The sequence below is a fragment of the Oncorhynchus masou genome, chromosome 18 (assembly GCF_036934945.1).
Source record: "Oncorhynchus masou masou isolate Uvic2021 chromosome 18, UVic_Omas_1.1, whole genome shotgun sequence".
In the NCBI taxonomy this organism is placed as follows: domain Eukaryota; kingdom Metazoa; phylum Chordata; class Actinopteri; order Salmoniformes; family Salmonidae; genus Oncorhynchus; species Oncorhynchus masou.
In genome coordinates this window covers 78733574-78754540 of record NC_088229.1, presented here as the reverse complement: position 1 = coordinate 78754540, position 20967 = coordinate 78733574, and the positions used below count along the sequence as shown (strand labels likewise).

At 49.2% G+C, this 20967-nt stretch overlaps 1 protein-coding gene across 1 annotated transcript in view; it reads left to right on the top strand.

The window, feature by feature from the left end:
• Positions 1-20967, top strand: part of lyst (lysosomal trafficking regulator) — a gene marked incomplete at its 3' end in the record, with an annotated part of 204258 nt that overhangs the window by 1887 nt on the left and 181404 nt on the right.

Below are 20967 nucleotides of genomic sequence, written 5' to 3'. Positions count from 1 at the left end.
TTTCTGTCAATAAATAATAAGGGAAATGCACTACTGTAGATGTGGAAAATCCCTACTGCAGTATACTAGCCTAATATAGAGACATTGGCTCTAATGCACATGGATACCAGTAGTATAATGGCTTAATGGGATGTTTGCTGCTATTCATTATACCACTGGTCATTACTTAACTGGGGTCCGGTAAGCCACATGGTCTACTTTGTAGATTTTTCCGGTAAGGAGATTAGACCAACTCAGGAGTATAAGAATGGTGATCGTTCATCACAGGATTAAGCTGATCGAGGAAAACATTTCTGGGGAAACATCTGTTTCGGCTTGCCCCTGGGTGCGTGGCCCGTCGGCTTGCCCCTGGGTGCGTGGCCCGTCGGCTTGCCCCTGGGTGCGTGGCCCGTCGGCTTGCCCCTGGGTGCGTGGCCCGTCGGCTTGCCCCTGGGTGCGTGGCCCGTCGGCTTGCCCCTGGGTGCGTGGCCCGTCGGCTTGCCCCTGGGTGCGTGGCCCGTCGGCTTGCCCCTGGTTGCGTGGCCCGTCGGCTTGCCCCTGGTTGCGTGGCCCGTCGGCTTGCCCCTGGGTGCGTGGCCCGTCGGCTTGCCCCTGGGTGCGTGGCCCGTCGGCTTGCCCCTGGGTGCGCGGCCCGTCGGCTTGCCCCTGGGTGCGCGGCCCGTCGGCTTGGCTACTTCGGTCACATCATACGTAACATAAGGGAAAGTTGCTTCTGCAGAATTCTCTATGAAGAAACATGGATTGATGAAAGGCCTGATGGTTCAGTCTGTCCAGTTTGTACGCTCTAACCACTAGGCTACCTGCCACCCAACGCTCTAACCACTAGGCTACCTGCCGCCCGTATGGCAAAGAGGCTAGCCTGTGTGTTAATATAGAAGGTCTCTTCTGTGCCACATCATCAGTGCTGTACAGACTAGTTTAGAGGACTATAGACTAGTGCAGCCTGTGTTAATATAGGTCTCTTCTGTGCCACATCATCAGTGCTGTACAGACTAGTTTAGAGGATTATAGACTAGGGCAGCCTGTGTTAATATAGGTCTCTTCTGTGCCACATCATCAGTGCTGTACAGACTACTTAAGTCTGGATTTACTTGTGATGTGGCTGTGGTCTGGTGTGGATGCCAAGTGGTAGTTCACTAAAACCTCAATCATGTCTTTCTAAATAGGAACAGAGTAGGTCAGAGGCTCATGAAAAGGCTGTGTGTGTGTTGACTGGTCTGTTTAATCTTGTGCTGAGCGATGAACCAAAATGTATTTTTTTCTCCCTGGTTATTAAACAACTAGTTGACCGTTCGTTCTTGACCTGATTTGTAGATGAACCATGTGGGACGCGGGGCTGAAGGGAGTTGTAGTTTTCATTAAGTAAAATAATATTCAACCTCACTCAGGCAGAAACGTGGTAATTAACTACAATGACCATAATCTATTGTGACGGTTCTTTCTGGTTTGGACAGAGATGGATACACTTTTACACCTGCTAATTTAGTTTAGAAACAGAGTGCATTTACCTAATGAGAGAAGAATGTACGCAACACAACAAGAGAGGGATAGAGAAAGTTTGTGGAAGTATACCTTATCTACTTTGATAAACAAGTACAATGGTTTAGTCAGATAGCTCTGCAGCATACTTAGGCAGACTAGCTACAGGCAGACTAGCTACAGGCAGACTAGCTACAGGCAGACTAGCTACAGGCAGACTAGCTACAGGCAGACTAGCTACAGGCAGACTAGCTACAGGCAGACTAGCTACAGGCAGACAAGCTACAGGCAGAGGGCTGCCGGCAGTATGAGGAGGACAACGTTGTCTGGCTGTTACTGCCTGAGTAGAGATGAGATATTGAAAAAATAAGTCGATTGTATTATTTCATAGTAATTTCCTATTTTTCTATGGATCTCTACCCAATGTGAGCCTAACACTTTGTTTTGGCAATTGAATGTTCACAATTGTTGGTCATGGAAATTTAGTTAAAAGTCATGTATAGTTAATGGTAAAGTCATTAAATTCCATCTTTCAAAATGAGTTTGAACCCTGGTTTTAACTGATAGACAAGCCAGCATGAGACGGACGGAGGAGCTGTGAGCTACAGCATCGTTGATTAGGTGGGTGAGAGTGTTAGACACCCAGCAGGCAAGCTGTGGTTGTCTGGCCAAGAATACGAAGCACAGGGCTTTTTCTCAGTTACTAGACTGAGCCCAGCCTGAAGGGCCTGAGTAAAATAGTAACTACCAAACTGAGCTGTCTGTTTTGGAGGAAGTTGTGTTTAGTTCTGACCTCTCCCAGGCCACGACCTCTCCCAGGCCACCACTACACCATATAAACTGAGCTGTCTGTTTTGGAGCAAGTTGTGTTTAGTTCTGACCTCTCCCAGGCCACGACCTCTCCCAGGCCACCACTACACCATATAAACTGAGCTGTCTGTTTTGGAGCAAGTTGTGTTTAGTTCTGACCTCTCCCAGGCCACGACCTCTCCCAGGCCACCACTACACCATATAAACTGAGCTGTCTGTTTTGGAGCAAGTTGTGTTTAGTTCTGACCTCTCCCAGGCCACGACCTCTCCCAGGCCACCACTACACCATATAAACTGAGCTGTCTATTTTGGAGCAAGTTGTGTTTAGTTCTGACTTCTCCCAGGCCACGACCTCTCCCAGGCCTATCTGTTGTGAACCGACTCCACCTCCCTCCTCTCACTGGTGTATCTTTCTGGTTCTTCTGACCTCTCCCAGGCCTATCTGTTGTGAACCGACTCCACCCCCCTCCTCTCACTGGTGTATCTTTCTGGTTCTTCTGACCTCTCCCAGGCCTATCTGTTGTGAACCGACTCCACCTCCCTCCTCTCACTGGTGTATCTTTCTGGTTCTTCTGACCTCTCCCAGGCCTATCTGTTGTGAACCGACTCCACCTCCCTCCTCTCACTGGTGTATCTTTCTGGTTCTTCTGACCTCTCCCAGGCCTATCTGTTGTGAACCGACTCCACCTCCCTCCTCTCACTGGTGTATCTTTCTGGTTCTTCTGACCTCTCCCAGGCCTATCTGTTGTGAACCGACTCCACCCCCTCCTCTCACTGGTGTATCTTTCTGGTTCTTCTGACCTCTCCCAGGCCTATCTGTTGTGAACCGACTCCACCTCCCTCCTCTCACTGGTGTATCTTTCTGGTTCTTCTGACCTCTCCCAGGCCTATCTGTTGTGAACCGACTCCACCTCCCTCCTCTCACTGGTGTATCTTTCTGGTTCTTCTGACCTCTCCCAGGCCTATCTGTTGTGAACCGACTCCACCCCCTCCTCTCACTGGTGTATCTTTCTGGTTCTTCTGACCTCTCCCAGGCCTATCTGTTGTGAACCGACTCCACCCCCCTCCTCTCACTGGTGTATCTTTCTGGTTCTTCTGACCTCTCCCAGGCCTATCTGTTGTGAACCGACTCCACCCCCTCCTCTCACTGGTGTATCTTTCTGGTTCTTCTGACCTCTCCCAGGCCTATCTGTTGTGAACCGACTCCACCCCCTCCTCTCACTGGTGTATCTTTCTGGTTCTTCTGACCTCTCCCAGGCCTATCTGTTGTGAACCGACTCCACCTCCCTCCTCTCACTGGTGTATCTTTCTGGTTCTTCTGACCTCTCCCAGGCCTATCTGTTGTGAACCGACTCCACCCCCCTCCTCTCACTGGTGTATCTTTCTGGTTCTTCTGACCTCTCCCAGGCCTATCTGTTGTGAACCGACTCCACCCCCCTCCTCTCACTGGTGTATCTTTCTGGTTCTTCTGACCTCTCCCAGGCCTATCTGTTGTGAACCAACTCCACCTCCCCCTCTCTTTCTGGTACCTCTCACCCCATGACCGTGAGTCTTCAACAGAGAGATCACCAGACTCCGATTAGTCTGCTCAACCACCAGAGTAAAGCCTGGGATTGGACTGCAGAGCCACTGATCTCAGATCAGGTCCCCTGTTGTCCATTTTAATCCTATTCATTATGATCAGAAGGCAAAAGCTGACCCCAGATCACAGCTGCCTTATGAATCCGGGCCCTATCCTGGATATTCACAGCATTGCGTATTCCGTGGACTCGTAGCGCTCTGCTCTGAGTCATACTGAGTCTTAATAATGCTTTTTTTTGTCAAGGGGGAAGTCACAAGATCACTTGTTTCTATGGTGATATACTGGGTCTTTTAACAATGACCTAGTTACTGTAGGCTTCAGAAAGGAGATGAGGTATCCTCCATTCAAATACAAGCTATTTGTATGGTGTCCTCTGCTCCTTCTGTAAAAGCATTGATTCATCACTTAGGCTCGTTGCGGAAGCTCTAGTTCTGTTCAAACTAAGACTTTCCAGTGCCATGGTCCTCACTCCTCTGACTATGAGTAGTTAGTGGTGTGGTAACCAACAGGTCTGGGATGATTCTGGGGTAGGTGTTTTGAAAAGCGGAGAGGATTTTTTTTCCATTGGATATTAAAAGCTAATTTACCTTTGGTGCAAGTTGTCCTCTCTTGTCTCTCCCTCATCGACTGCTCTTCTCTCTGGAGAGAAGAGGAGCAGTCAAGGAGGGAGAGAGAGAAGTGACAAGATGGCGCCTACAGACAGTTGCCCTGTTTTCTAGCTCCTATCCAACTTTGCAGCATGTTTTTTTTTTGTGTGTGTTATTTCTTACTTTATTTACTCGGAACGTTTCTAGTATTATTACCTACAGCCGGAAATAACTTTGAAATTAGCTTGGCGATCACTCGCTATAAATAACTTTCGGACATTAGATTGGCGGTCACTCGCTATAAATAACTTTCGGACATTAGATTGGCGGTCACTCGCTATAAATAACTTTCGGACATTAGATTGGCGGTCACTCGCTATAAATAACTTTCGGACATTAGATTGGCGGTCACTCGCTATAAATAACTTTCGGACATTAGATTGGCGGTCACTCGCTATAAATAACTTTCGGACATTAGATTGGCGATCACTCGCTATAAATAACTTTCGGACATTAGATTGGCGGTCACTCGCCATAAATGTGACCTCCCTGAACTGGATCCTTTGTTTGGACTTCCTGAAGCAGCCCCGTTCATCCCAGGTGCTATACCATAAAGTCGACGCCGGAGATGAGAAGTGAGTTTGTAGTCAGGCTCAGGCAGCGCGCAAACCATCCACCACGTCGGAGTATGCTACTCGCTGACGTTCAGTCACTGGACAATAAAGTAGACGAGCTCAGGGTGAGGATCTCCTTCCAGAGAGACATCAGGGACCGTAGTAACATACTCTGTTGTACAGAATCATGGCTCTCTCCAGATATATTGTCTAGGGTTGGAAATTGGCAGGGACCTCACAATACGATGTCACGATGCTTAGGTGCCGATACATCCGTGGTAAGGACTGTTCAATGTTGGTCTGACCAATCTGAGCTCTAAGACTGTTTTGATTACTCGGACTGAGAAATGTTTCTGTTGGCCTCTGGGAATAGTATCGACATATACACGGACTGTGTCTGGGTGTACCAGGAAGTGCATAGAAGATGTACCTACTGTGACGATAAGAACTTATCCAAACCAAAATCCGTGGATGGATGGCAGCATTTGTGCGAAGCTGAATGCGAGAACCACCACATGTATCCACAGCAAGGTGACTGGGAACATGGACGTGTACAAACAGACCACCTATGACCTCTAAGGCCATCGAAGGCAAAACGACAGTACAGGGACAATTTGGAGTCGCAATCCAACAGCTCAGACACGAGACGTATGTGGAAGGGACTCCAAACAATCACGGATTCAGAACTTATCCAAACCAAAATCCATGTCGCAGACACCAACTCCTGACACGTTACAAACCTTCTCCCGCAAATTAATTACTTAAAAAATCAAACAATGTGATTTTCTGCATTTTTGTTTTTGATTCCGTCTCTCAGTGTACCTATGATAAAAATTACAGACCTCTACATGCTTTGTAAGTAGGAAACACTGCCGATTTTTGCAGGTCATCAAATACTTGTTCTCCCCACTGTATATGGGGCTTTGGTGACAAAACGGATGGCACTGTGATAGACTGCATTCAATTTGCTTAGTAGAGTGTTGGAGGCTATTTTGTAAATGACATCGCTGAATTCAAGGATCTGTAGGATAGTCATTTTTACGAGGGTACGTTTGGCAGCATAAGTGAAGGATGCTTTGTTGCGAAATAGGGAGCTGATTCTAGATTTAATTTTGGATTGGAGATGCTTAATGTGAGTCTGGAAGGAGAGTTTACAGTCTAATCGGACACCTAGGTATTTGTAGTTGTCCACATATTCTATGTCAGAACCGTCCAGAGTAGTGATGCTCGAAGGGCGGGCAGGTAGCAATCGATTGAAGAGCATGCATTTAGTTTTACTTGCCCGAGAATTTAACCCTGTGTCACCCCCGTAGAGACTGCCAGAGGTACAGACAACAGGCCCTCAGATTTGACATACTGAACTCTATCAGAGAAGTAGTTGGTGAACCAGGCGAGGCAATAATTTGAGACACCAAGGCTATTGAGTCTGCCGATAAGAATGCAGTGATTGACAGAGTCAAAAGCCTTGGCCAGGTCGATGAATACGGCTCCACAGTAATGTCTCTTATCGATGGCGGTTATGATATAGTTTAGAACCTTGAGCGTGGCTGAGGTGCACCCATGACCAGCTCGGAAACCAGATTGCATAGCAGAGAAGGTACGGTGGGATTCTAAATGGTCGGTGATCTGTTTGTTTACTTGGCTTTCCAACACTTTAGAAAGGCAGGGCAGGATGGATTATAGGTCTGTAACAGTTTGGGTCAAGAGTGTCTCCCCCTTTGAAGAGGGGGATGACCATGGCAGCTTTCCAATCTTTGGGAATCTCAGACGACACAAAAGAGATGTTGAACAGTCTAGTAATATGGGTTGCATCAATTGCGGCGCATAATTTTTAGAGAGGGACCAGATTATCTAGCCCGGCTGAATTGTAGGGGTCCAGATTTTGCAGCTCTTTCAGAACATCAGCCAACTGGATTTGGGTGAAGTAGAAATGGGGGAGGCTTGGGCAAGTTGCTGTGGGGGTGCAGGGCAGTTGACCAGGATACGGGTAGCCAGGTGGAAAGCAGGCAGTTGACCGGGGTACGGGTAGCCAGGTGGAAGGCAGGGGAGTTGACCGGGGTACGGGTAGCCAGGTGGAAGGCAGGGGAGTTGACCGGGGTACGGGTAGCTAGGTGGAAGGCAGGGGAGTTGACCGGGGTACGGGTAGCCAGGTGGAAGGCAGGGCAGTTGACCGGGGTACGGGTAGCCAGGTGGAAAGCAGGGCAGTTGACCGGGGTACGGGTAGCCAGGTGGAAAGCAGGGCAGTTGACCGGGGTACGGCTAGCCAGGTGGAAAGCAGGGCAGTTGACCGGGGTACGGGCTAGCCAGGTGGAAAGCAGGGCAGTTGACCGGGGTAGCCAGGTGGAAAGCAGGGCAGTTGACCGGGGTAGCCAGGTGGAAAGTAGGGCAGTTGACCGGGGTAGCCAGGTGGAAAGCAGGGCAGTTGACCGGGGTAGCCAGGTGGAAAGCAGGGCAGTTGACCGGGGTAGCCAGGTGGAAAGCAGGGCAGTTGACCGGGGTAGCCAGGTGGAAAGCAGGGCAGTTGACCGGGGTAGCCAGGTGGAAAGCAGGGCAAGCTGAAGAAAAATACTTATTGAAATTCTTTATCATCCTTGACATGTTTCTACCACTTGATTGAAGTCCATCTGTGGTAAATTCAAATGACTGGAAATTATTTGGAAAGACACACCTGTCTATATTAAGTCCCACAGTTCACAGTGCATGTCAGAGCAAAAATCTGGGGGTAGGGTACCAAAAACTCTCTACAGGATTGAAGTTCCCCAAGATCACAGTGACCTCCATCATTCTTAAATGGAAGAAGTTTGGAACAACCAAGAGTCTTCCTAGACCTGGCCGCCCGGCCAAACTGAGGAGAATGATCTTGGTCAGGGAGATGACCAAGAACTCAATGGTCACTCTGACAGCGCTCCAGAGTTCCTCTGTGCAGATGGGAGAACCTTCCAGAAGGACAACCATCTCTGCAGCACTCCACCAATCAGGTCTTTATGGTAGTGACCAGACTGATGCCACTCCTCAGTAAAAGGCACATGACAGCCTGCTTGGAGTTTGCCAAAAGGCACCTGAAGACTCTCGTTCTGATGTATATTCAGGACTCTGACGTTGCTCGTTCTGATGTATATTCAGGACTCTGACGTTGCTCATTCTGATATGTCTTCATTTTTCTTTTTTTAAACTCTCTTGGATGAGGTATTTCTAGATACTGCTGCGTTGTCCACGCTAGAAACTTAACATAACAACTGCATGCGACCAATAAACTTTTTGGATTTGATTTGAGGACAACATGCATTAAAGCAAATGAGCTTCAATATCAGTCAGTGTCTTTGTGAAATTGGGGTCAGTCAGGTGTTTGGAGGGCCACTCCGCCCCCTCTGGTATGACAGGGTTCAGAATGACTACTACTACTCATGTCCCCAGTTGCCATGGAGACGCCCCCCCCACCGTGTACAACAGAGTAGCAGCAGCTGCCTCAGTCTGTTCTCTCTGAGTTATTATCGTGGCTCTGTTTAATGACAGGCTGGGTAACATCATCTGTGTGCCTCTCACACACACAGCAGTCCACACACTGGGTGTAATGACAGTGTTTGTAGCATCTTCCTCTCTTGATATAATTAATCTCGTTTCATCCCTGCTGCTGCAGCTCTCTCTCCTCCCCCTCTAACTCATCTGATAACAGACAGCTCTCTCCTGCTCCAACTTCTCCTCTCCCTCTTCTCTCCTCTTAGACAGCTCTCTCTCTCCTCTGATGACAGACAGCTCTCTCTCTCTCTCCTCTGATGACAGAGCTCTCTCTCTCTCTCCTGATGAGACAGCTCTCTCTCTCCTCTGATGACAGACAGCTCTCTCTCTCTCCTCTGATGACAGACAGCTCTCTCTCTCTCCTCTGATGACAGACAGCTCTCTCTCTCTCTCCTCTGATGACAGACAGCTCTCTCTCTCTCTCTGATGACAGACAGCTCTCTCCTGATGAGACAGCTCTCTCTCCTCTGATGACAGACAGCTCTCGCTCCTCTGTGATGACAGACAGCTCTCGCTCCTCTGTGATGACAGACAGCTCTCTCTCCTCTGATGACAGACAGCTCTCGCTCCTCTCTGATGACAGACAGCTCTCGCTCCTCTCTGATGACAGACAGCTCTCGCTCCTCTCTGATGACAGACAGCTCTCGCTCCTCTCTGATGACAGACAGCTCTCGCTCCTCTGTGATGACAGACAGCTCTCGCTCCTCTGTGATGACAGACAGCTCTCGCTCCTCTGTGATGACAGACAGCTCTCGCTCCTCTGTGATGACAGACAGCTCTCGCTCCTCTGTGATGACAGACAGCTCTCGCTCCTCTGTGATGACAGACAGCTCTCGCTCCTCTGTGATGACAGACAGCTCTCGCTCCTCTGTGATGACAGACAGCTCTCGCTCCTCTGTGATGACAGACAGCTCTCGCTCCTCTGTGATGACAGACAGCTCTCGCTCCTCTGTGATGACAGACAGCTCTCGCTCCTCTGTGATGACAGACAGCTCTCGCTCCTCTGTGATGACAGACAGCTCTCGCTCCTCTGTGATGACAGACAGCTCTCGCTCCTCTGTGATGACAGACAGCTCTCGCTCCTCTGTGATGACAGACAGCTCTCGCTCCTCTGTGATGACAGACAGCTCTCGCTCCTCTGTGATGACAGACAGCTCTCGCTCCTCTGTGATGACAGACAGCTCTCGCTCCTCTGTGATGACAGACAGCTCTCGCTCCTCTGTGATGACAGACAGCTCTCGCTCCTCTGTGATGACAGACAGCTCTCGCTCCTCTGTGATGACAGACAGCTCTCGCTCCTCTGTGATGACAGACAGCTCTCGCTCCTCTGTGATGACAGACAGCTCTCGCTCCTCTGTGATGACAGACAGCTCTCGCTCCTCTGTGATGACAGACAGCTCTCGCTCCTCTGTGATGACAGACAGCTCTCGCTCCTCTGTGATGACAGACAGCTCTCGCTCCTCTGTGATGACAGACAGCTCTCGCTCCTCTGTGATGACAGACAGCTCTCGCTCCTCTGTGATGACAGACAGCTCTCGCTCCTCTGTGATGACAGACAGCTCTCGCTCCTCTGTGATGACAGACAGCTCTCGCTCCTCTGTGATGACAGACAGCTCTCGCTCCTCTGTGATGACAGACAGCTCTCGCTCCTCTGTGATGACAGACAGCTCTCGCTCCTCTGTGATGACAGACAGCTCTCGCTCCTCTCTGATGACAGACAGCTCTCGCTCCTCTCTGATGACAGACAGCTCTCGCTCCTCTCTGATGACAGACAGCTCTCGCTCCTCTCTGATGACAGACATCCCTCTCTTTCCTCTCCTGTACGCAATCTCTCACTTGATAGCAAGCAGAGCTGTGCTGGTCTCATCATGTCTCTATATGTCTCTGCCTCAGTGGACCGGGATAACAGCTGAATCAACATGCTTCAGTCTGTCTAGTTATCTGTCCTGTGAGGGGTTCCCTGGTGTATTTAACTAGAGACCCTCCCTATTGGTCTGGTGCCTGTACTGCAGAGGGCTACGATTGATTGTGTGTGTGTGCTCGACAACCCTGCAATTCTCTTCTCTCTCTGTTGTGCTGATGTCAGGGGTTTCCATAGTTACCCAGCTGTGTGATGGAGACGCACGGTGACAGGCCGCTCCACCCACACAGACTCTGCATCTGTCTCAAATCAAATGTTCAAGTCAAATGTTCTTTGTGACATGCTTCATAAACCAGCAGGTGTAGACTCACAGTCAATCATTAATTTATACTAATAATGGTGTTAATAGTTAATTTTCAGATCTACCTCAATTTCCTCGTACCCCTGCACGTCGTCTCAGTACTGGTACTCCCTGTATATAGCCATGTTATTACCTGGTACTTCCTGTATATAGCCATGTTATTACCTGGTACTCCCTGTATATAGCCATGTTATTACCTGGTACTCCCTGTATATAGCCATGTTATTACCTGGTACTCCCTGTATATAGCCATGTTATTACCTGGTACTCCCTGTATATAGCCATGTTATTACCTGGTACTCCCTGTATATAGCCATGTTATTACCTGGTACTCCCTGTATATAGCCATGTTATTACCTGGTACTCCCTGTATATAGCCATGTTATTACCTGGTACTCCCTGTATATAGCCATGTTATTACCTGGTACTCCCTGTATATAGCCATGTTATTACCTGGTACTCCTGTATATAGCCATGTTATTACCTGGTACTCCCTGTATATAGCCATGTTATTACCTGGTACTCCCTGTATATAGCCATGTTATTACCTGGTACTCCCTGTATATAGCCATGTTATTACCTGGTACTCCCTGTATATAGCCATGTTATTACCTGGTACTCCCCGTATATAGCCATGTTATTACCTGGTACTCCCCGTATATAGCCACGTTATTACCTGGTACTCCCCGTATATAGCCACGTTATTACCTGGTACTCCCCGTATATAGCCACGTTATTACCTGGTACTCCCCGTATATAGCCACGTTATTACCTGGTACTCCCCGTATATAGCCACGTTATTACCTGGTACTCCCCGTATATAGCCACGTTATTACCTGGTACTCCCCGTATATAGCCACGTTATTACCTGGTACTCCCATATATAGCCACGTTATTACCTGGTACTCCCGTATATAGCCACGTTTACCTTACCTGGTATTACCTCCCCCGTATATAGCCACGTTATTACCTGGTACTCCCCGTATATAGCCACGTTATTACCTGGTACTCCCCGTATATAGCCACGTTATTACCTGGTACTCCCGTATATAGCCACGTTATTACACTGGTACTCCCCGTATATAGCCACGTTATTACCTGGTACTCCCCGTATATAGCCACGTTATTACCTGGTACTCCCCGTATATAGCCACGTTATTACCTGGTACTCCCCCGTATATAGCCACGTTATTACCTGGTACTCCCCGTATATAGCCACGTTATTACCTGGTACTCCCGTATATAGCCACGTTATTACCTGGTACTCCCCGTATATAGCCACGTTATTACCTGGTACTCCCCGTATATAGCCACGTTATTACCTGGTACTCCCGTATATAGCCACGTTATTACCTGGTACTCCCCGTATATAGCCACCTGGTACTCCCCGTACCACGTGGTACTCCCCGTATATAGCCACGTTATTACCTGGTACTCCCCGTATATAGCCACGTTATTACCTGGTACTCCCCGTATATAGCCACGTTATTACCTGGTACTCCCCGTATATAGCCACGTTATTACCTGGTACTCCCCGTATATAGCCACGTTATTACCTGGTACTCCCCGTATATAGCCACGTTATTACCTGGTACTCCCCGTATATAGCCACGTTATTACCTGGTACTCCCCGTATATAGCCACGTTATTACCTGGTACTCCCCGTATATAGCCACGTTATTACCTGGTACTCCCCGTATATAGCCACGTTATTACCTGGTACTCCCCGTATATAGCCACGTTATTACCTGGTACTCCCCGTATATAGCCACGTTATTACCTGGTACTCCCCGTATATAGCCACGTTATTACCTGGTACTCCCGTATATAGCCACGTTATTACCTGGTACTCCCCGTATATAGCCACGTTATTACCTGGTACTCCCCGTATATAGCCACGTTATTACCTGGTACTCCCCGTATATAGCCACGTTATTACCTGGTACTCCCCGTATATAGCCACGTTATTACCTGGTACTCCCCGTATATAGCCACGTTATTACCTGGTACTCCCCGTATATAGCCACGTTATTACCTGGTACTCCCCGTATATAGCCACGTCATTACCTGGTACTCCCCGCCACGTCCCCGTATATAGCACGTCATTACCTGGTACTCCCCGTATATAGCCACGTCATTACCTGGTACTCCCCGTATATAGCCACGTCATTACCTGGTACTCCCCGTATATAGCCACGTCATTACCTGGTACTCCCCGTATATAGCCACGTCATTACCTGGTACTCCCCGTATATAGCCACGTCATTACCTGGTACTCCCCGTATATAGCCACGTCATTACCTGGTACTCCCCGTATATAGCCACGTCATTACCTGGTACTCCCGTATATAGCCACGTCATTACCTGGTACTCCCCGTATATAGCCACGTCATTACCTGGTACTCCCCGCATATAGCCACGTCATTACCTGGTACTCCCGTATATAGCCACGTCATTACCTGGTACTCCCCGTATATAGCCACGCATTACCTGGTACTCCCCGTATATAGCCACGCCATTACCTGGTACTCCCCGTATATAGCCACGTTACATTACCTGGTACTCCCGTATATAGCCACGCCATTACCTGGTACTCCCCGTATATAGCCACGCCATTACCTGGTACTCCCCGTATATAGCCACGTCATTACCTGGTACTCCCCGTATATAGCCACGTCATTACCTGGTACTCCCCGTATATAGCCACGTCATTACCTGGTACTCCCCGTATATAGCCACGCCATTACCTGGTACTCCCCGTATATAGCCACGTCATTACCTGGTACTCCCCGTATATAGCCACGTCATTACCTGGTACTCCCGTATATAGCCACGTCATTACCTGGTACTCCCCGTATATAGCCACGCATTACCTTACCTGGTACTCCCCGTATATAGCCACGTCATTACCTGGTACTCCCCGTATATAGCCACGTCATTACCTGGTACTCCCGTATATAGCCACGTCATTACCTGGTACTCCCCGTATATAGCCACGTCATTACCTGGTACTCCCGTATATAGCCACGTCATTACCTGGTACTCCCCGTATATAGCCACGTCATTACCTGGTACTCCCCGTATATAGCCACGTCATTACCTGGTACTCCCGTATATAGCCACGTCATTACCTGGTACTCCCCGTATATAGCCACGTCATTACCTGGTACTCCCCGTATATAGCCACGTCATTACCTGGTACTCCCCGTATATAGCCACGTCATTACCTGGTACTCCCCGTATATAGCCACGTCATTACCTGGTACTCCCCGTATATAGCCACGTCATTACCTGGTACTCCCCGTATATAGCCACGTCATTACCTGGTACTCCCCGTATATAGCCACGTCATTACCTGGTACTCCCCGTATATAGCCACGTCATTACCTGGTACTCCCCGTATATAGCCACGTCATTACCTGGTACTCCCCGTATATAGCCACGTCATTACCTGGTACTGTAGCCACGTCATTACCTGGTACTGTAGCCACGTCATTACCTGGTACTGTAGCCACGTCATTACCTGGTACTGTAGACTCGTCATTACCTGGTACTCCCTGTATATATCCACGTTATTACCTGGTACTGTAGCCACGTCATTACCTGGTACTGTAGCCACGTCATTACCTGGTACTGTAGCCACGTCATTACCTGGTACTGTAGCCACGTCATTACCTGGTACTGTAGCCACGTCATTACCTGGTACTGTAGCCACGTCATTACCTGGTACTGTAGCCACGTCATTACCTGGTACTGTAGCCACGTCATTACCTGGTACTGTAGACTCGTCATTACCTGGTACTCCCTGTATATAGCCATGTTATTACCTGGTACTCCCTGTATATATCCATGTTATTACCTGGTACTCCCTGTATATATCCATGTTATTACCTTGTACTCCCTGTATATAGCCATGTTATTACCTGGTACTCCCTGTATATAACCATGTTATTACCTGGTACTCCCTGTATTTAGCCATGTTATTACCTGGTACTCCCTGTATATAGCCATGTTATTACCTGGTACTTCCTGTATATAGCCATGTTATTACCTGGTACTCCCTGTATATAGCCATGTTATTACCTGGTACTATAGCCACGTCGTTACCTGGTACTATAGCCACGTCGTTACCTGGTACTCCCTGTATATAGCCATGTTATTACCTGGTACTATAGCCACGTCGTTACCTGGTACTCCCTGTATATAGCCATGTTATTACCTGGTACTCCCTGTATATATAGCCATGTTATTACCTGGTACTATAGCCACGTCGTTACCTGGTACTCCCTGTATATAGCCATGTTATTACCTGGTACTCCCTGTATATATAGCCATGTTATTACCTGGTACTATAGCCACGTCGTTACCTGGTACTCCCTGTATATAGCCATGTTATTACCTGGTACTCCCTGTATATAGCCATGTTATTACCTGGTACTATAGCCACGTCGTTACCTGGTACTCCCTGTATAGAGACGTGTAGGTATTTGACTGGGTCAGGAAGACTTGAAAATAAATGTCAGTGAAGACACTTGCCAGCTGGTCAGTGCATGCTCAGAGTACACGTCCTGGTAATCCGTCTGGCCCTGCGGCTTTGTGAATGTTGACCTGTTTAAAGGTCTTACTCACAGCAGCTATGGAGAGCTTGATCACAGTCGTTTGTCTGTAGCCGTGTCTCTGTCTGTCTCTGTCTGTCTCTGTCTGTCTCTGTCTGTCTCAGACTTTGCAGTATCTTTAATTATGTCTGTCTCTGGTCCCTGTTCTCAGCTGATAGCTAGTTCCTGTCTGTCTCTGGTCCCTGTTCTCAGCTGATGGCTAGTTCCTGTCTGTCTCTGGTCCCTGTTCTCAGCTGATAGCTAGTTCCTGTCTGTCTCTGGTCCCTGTTCTCAGCTGATGGCTTGTTCCTGTCTGTCTCTGGTCCCTGTTCTCAGCTGATGGCTTGTTCCTGTCTGTCTCTGGTCCCTGTTCTCAGCTGATAGCTAGTTCCTGTCTGTCTCTGGTCCCTGTTCTCAGCTGATGGCTAGTTCCTGTCTGTCTCTGGTCCCTGTTCTCAGCTGATGGCTAGTTCCTGTCTGTCTCTGGTCCCTGTTCTCAGCTGATGGCTAGTTCCTGTGTGTCTCTGGTCCCTGTTCTCAGCTGATGGCTAGTTCCTGTCTGTCTCTGGTCCCTGTTCTCAGCTGATAGCTAGTTCCTGTCTGTCTCTGGTCCCTGTTCTCAGCTGATGGCTTGTTCCTGTCTGTCTCTGGTCCCTGTTCTCAGCTGATGGCTTGTTCCTGTCTGTCTCTGGTCCCTGTTCTCAGCTGATAGCTAGTTCCTGTCTGTCTCTGGTCCCTGTTCTCAGCTGATGGCTAGTTCCTGTCTGTCTCTGGTCCCTGTTCTCAGCTGATGGCTAGTTCCTGTCTGTCTCTGGTCCCTGTTCTCAGCTGATGGCTAGTTCCTGTCTGTCTCTGGTCCCTGTTCTCAGCTGATGGCTAGTTCCTGTCTGTCTCTGGTCCCTGTTCTCAGCTGATGGCTAGTTCCTGTCTGTCTCTGGTCCCTGTTCTCAGCTGATGGCTAGTTCCTGTCTGTCTCTGGTCCCTGTTCTCAGCTGATGGCTAGTTCCTGTCTGTCTCTGGTCCCTGTTCTCAGCTGATGGCTAGTTCCTGTCTGTCTCTGGTCCCTGTTCTCAGCTGATGGCTAGTTCCTGTCTGTCTCTGGTCCCTGTTCTCAGCTGATGGCTAGTTCCTGTCTGTCTCTGGTCCCTGTTCTCAGCTGATGGCTAGTTCCTGTCTGTCTCTGGTCCCTGTTCTCAGCTGATGGCTAGTTCCTGTCTGTCTCTGGTCCCTGTTCTCAGCTGATGGCTAGTTCCTGTCTGTCTCTGGTCCCTGTTCTCAGCTGATGGCTAGTTCCTGTCTGTCTCTGGTCCCTGTTCTCAGCTGATGGCTAGTTCCTGTCTGTCTCTGGTCCCTGTTCTCAGCTGATGGCTAGTTCCTGTCTGTCTCTGGTCCCTGTTCTCAGCTGATGGCTAGTTCCTGTCTGTCTCTGGTCCCTGTTCTCAGCTGATGGCTAGTTCCTGTCTGTCTCTGGTCCCTGTTCTCAGCTGATGGCTAGTTCCTGTCTGTCTCTGGTCCCTGTTCTCAGCTGATAGCTAGTTCCTGTCTGTCTCTGGTCCCTGTTCTCAGCTGATAGCTAGTTCCTGTCTCTCTGGTCCCTGTTCTCAGCTGATAGCTAGTTCCTGTCTGTCTCTGGTCCCTGTTCTCAGCTGATAGCTAGTTCCTGTCTGTCTCTGGTCCCTGTTCTCAGCTGATAGCTAGTTCCTGTCTGTCTCTGGTCCCTGTTCTCAGCTGATAGCTAGTTCCTGTCTGTCTCTGGTCCCTGTTCTCAGCTGATAGCTAGTTCCTGTCTCTCTGGTCCCTGTTCTCAGCTGATAGCTAGTTCCTGTCTGTCTCTGGTCCCTGTTCTCAGCTGATAGCTTGTGCATGTCCTGTGTGTCTCTGGTCCCTGTTCTCAGCTGATGGCTAGTTCCCGTCTGTCTCTGGTCCCTGTTCTCAGCTGATAGCTAGTTCCTGTCTGTCTCTGGTCCCTGTTCTCAGCTGATAGCTAGTGCATGTCCTGTGTGTCTCTGGTCCCTGTTCTCAGCTGATGGCTAGTTCCTGTCTGTCTCTGGTCCCTGTTCTCAGCTGATGGCTAGTTCCTGTCTGTCTCTGGTCCCTGTTCTCAGCTGATAGCTAGTGCATGTCCTGTGTGTCTCTGGCCCCTGTTCTCAGCTGATGGCTAGTTCCTGTCTGTCTCTGGTCCCTGTTCTCAGCTGATGGCTAGTTCCTGTCTGTCTCTGGTCCCTGTTCTCAGCTGATAGCTAGTGCATGTCCTGTGTGTCTCTGGCCCCTGTTCTCAGCTGATAGCTAGTTCATGGCCTGTCTGTCCATTCATACTATGCAGGTCAGGATGCCAGTGACCTTACAGCCGACATCATGATCACATCATGAGGTTGATTGTAACCTATGGTATTCTCCTCTCTGTCCCAACAACACATGACAGTTCAGTAGAGACTCCAGCCTGGTAGTACTGAACACGGTGTGACTCACAACAAAACAGCATCAATCATTCAGAACCTGCAAACAGATGGTGTTTCAGCTTTGGGACAGATTCCAGTATCATGGCAGAAGTTTCCTACTTCTCAAATCATTTTACATCTTTCACGTTAAGCTTCAGTAGCGAGGCTCCAGTTGCCATTTGTTTAGGTGACTTCCGTGATACACAGAGAACAGGAGGCATCAAATGTAGGCCTGTCTTGTGTTCAGGAGGGGCGTCAAATGTGGGCCTGCCCTGTGTTCAGGACAGGAGGGGCGTCAAATGTGGGCCTGCCCTGTGTTCAGGACAGGAGGGGCGTCAAATGTGGGCCTGCCCTGTGTTCAGGACAGGAGGGGCGTCAAATGTGGGCCTGCCCTGTGTTCAGGACCGGAGGGGCGTCAAATGTGGGCCTGCCCTGTGTTCAGGACAGGAGGGGCGTCAAATGTGGGCCTGCCCTGTGTTCAGGACCGGAGGGGCGTCAAATGTGGGCCTGCCCTGTGTTCAGGACCGGAGGGGCGTCAAATGTGGGCCTGCCCTGTGTTCAGGACCGGAGGGGCGTCAAATGTGGGCCTGCCCTGTGTTCAGGACAGGAGGGGCGTCAAATGTGGGCCTGTCTTGTGTTCAGGACAGGAGGGGCGTCAAATGTGGGCCTGCCCTGTGTTCAGGACAGGAGGGGCGTCAAATGTGGGCCTGTCCTGTGTTGAGGACAGGAGGGGCGTCAAATGTGGGCCTGTCCTGTGTTGAGGACAGGAGGGGCGTCAAATGTGGGCCTGTCCTGTGTTGAGGACAGCTGGCTGCAGGCAGTGTTTTTCAGGAATATTTTTGGGATTCATTCCAATATTTTGTCTGGAAAAAGTAGGAAACATCCTTCACGTCAGTACAACACTTTTAGCCTTTTAAAGCAGGCAGGCAGGCAGACAGACAGGCAGGCAGGCAGGCAGACAGGCAGGCAGGCAGGCAGGCAGGCTTCATGCTGTTGCATTACTGCTGATATCAACTGATTAGGTTGTGTTTCTCTAGTGTGACGCACCTCTAGTTCAGGAACATTTTGGGACAAATTCTAATGTTTTGGCTTAAATAATAATGTAGAAATGTCAGTCTGGCTGTAGTAGGAATGCCCCTACACTGCACATAGTGTTGTCAGTCTGGCTGGCTGTAGTAGGAACGCCCCTACACAGCACATAGTGTTGTCAGTCTGGCTGGCTGTATTAGGAACGCCCCTACACAGCACATAGTGTTGTCAGTCTGGCTGGCTGTAGTAGGAACGCCCCTACACAGCACATAGTGTTGTCAGTCTGGCTGGCTGTATTAGGAACGCCCCTACACAGCACATAGTGTTGTCAGTCTGGCTGGCTGTAGTAGGAACGCCCCTACACAGCACATAGTGTTGTCAGTCTGGCTGGCTGTATTAGGAACGCCCCTACACAGCACATAGTGTTGTCAGTCTGGCTGGCTGTAGTAGGAATGCCCCTACACAGCACATAGTGTTGTCAGTCTGGCTGGCTGTAGTAGGAACGCCCCTACACAGTGCTTAGTCCATACATGGGATTTCTTGACCCCTGCAGGCAGTGTTTTAGTATTTTAACTGTGACTCCTGTTCATTCTGCCTGTGAGAATGGCGTGACTCCTGGACTTTGCTGTTGCGTCATGGTACTCTCTGGTACCGAGTCGTTAGGTAGTGTTGTGGTACTCTCTGGTACCAAGAGGGAGTGTTGTGGCACTCTCTGGTACCGAGTTGTTAGGTAGTGTTGTGGCACTCTCTGGTACCGAGTCGCTAGGTAGTGTTGTGGCACTCTCTGGTACCGAGTCGTTAGGTAGTGTTTTTGCACTCTCTGGTGCCGAGTCGTTAGGTAGTGTTTTGGCGCTCTCTGGTGCCGAGTCGTTAGGTAGTGTTTTGGCACTCTCTGGTGCCGAGTCGTTAGGTAGTGTTTTGGCACTCTCTGGTGCCGAGTCGTTAGGTAGTGTTTTGGCGCTCTCTGGTGCCGAGTCGTTAGGTAGTGTTTTGGCACTCTCTGGTGCCGAGTCGTTAGGTAGTGTTTTGGCACTCTCTGGTGCCGAGTCGTTAGGTAGTGTTTTGGCTCTGCACCAGAACAGCACCGAGACGCTGTGTTATGAGTAATCCTGTGATTTACGGCAACTTGTGTTTCACTATGACACGGCTCTACGCTGACATCTGACTCGTATCAGGAAACTAGGCCTATGTCACAAGGCACGACTTCACAGGACAGCTGCTTGAAGATTATTTTTTATTTTTATTAAAATGTTATCCATTTTTTGGGGGGGACAGATGCCTTCTGGAACATGTGAACGTTCATGTGCCTTAATAACAAACTTGTATGCCATCTGTAAATACGAATATAATTATTAAATTGGGAGCCTAGTTGGTGAAGCCACAAAGTCAACAACCTTCCCACCAGCCATGATTGGCTGAGGTGGTGATTGGCTGAGGTGGTGATTGGCTGAGGTGGTGATTGGCTGAGGTGGTGATTGGCTGAGGTGGTGATTGGCTGAGGGGTTGGTCTGCCGTGTCGCTCCTTGTGTTTGCAAAAAAGGAAACTTTTTTTTTTTTTGACTGGATCATTTCAACAAATCATCACCTCACGAGTAGTTCTACTTAGTAACGGGGTTGGCTTTCATTTGAGTGATAGCTAGACTGTCAAATCCACGGTTTGGATTAAGGCCAGCGACTTTTCTAAAGAGAGCTGTGCACCACTCCAGCCGACGCTTGGCATTGTGCCTGGTGATCTTAGACTTGTGTGCAGCTGCCATGGAAACCCATTTCATGAAGCTCCGGACTAACAGTTATTGTGCTGACGTTGCTTCAAGAGACAGTTTGGAACTCAGTAGTGAGTGTTGCAACTGAAGACAGATTATTTTTATACGCTACGTGCTTCAGCACTCGGCGGTCCCATTCTGTGAGTTTGTGTGGCCTACCACTTCGCGGCTGAGCCGTTGTTGCTCCTAGACGTTTCCACTTCACAATAACAGCAGCTCCAGCAGGGCAGACGCTGGATTATCTGACTTGTTGGAAAGGTGGCATCCTATGACGGTGCCACGTTGAAAGTCACAGAGCTCTTCAGTAAGGTCATTATACTGCCAATGTTTGT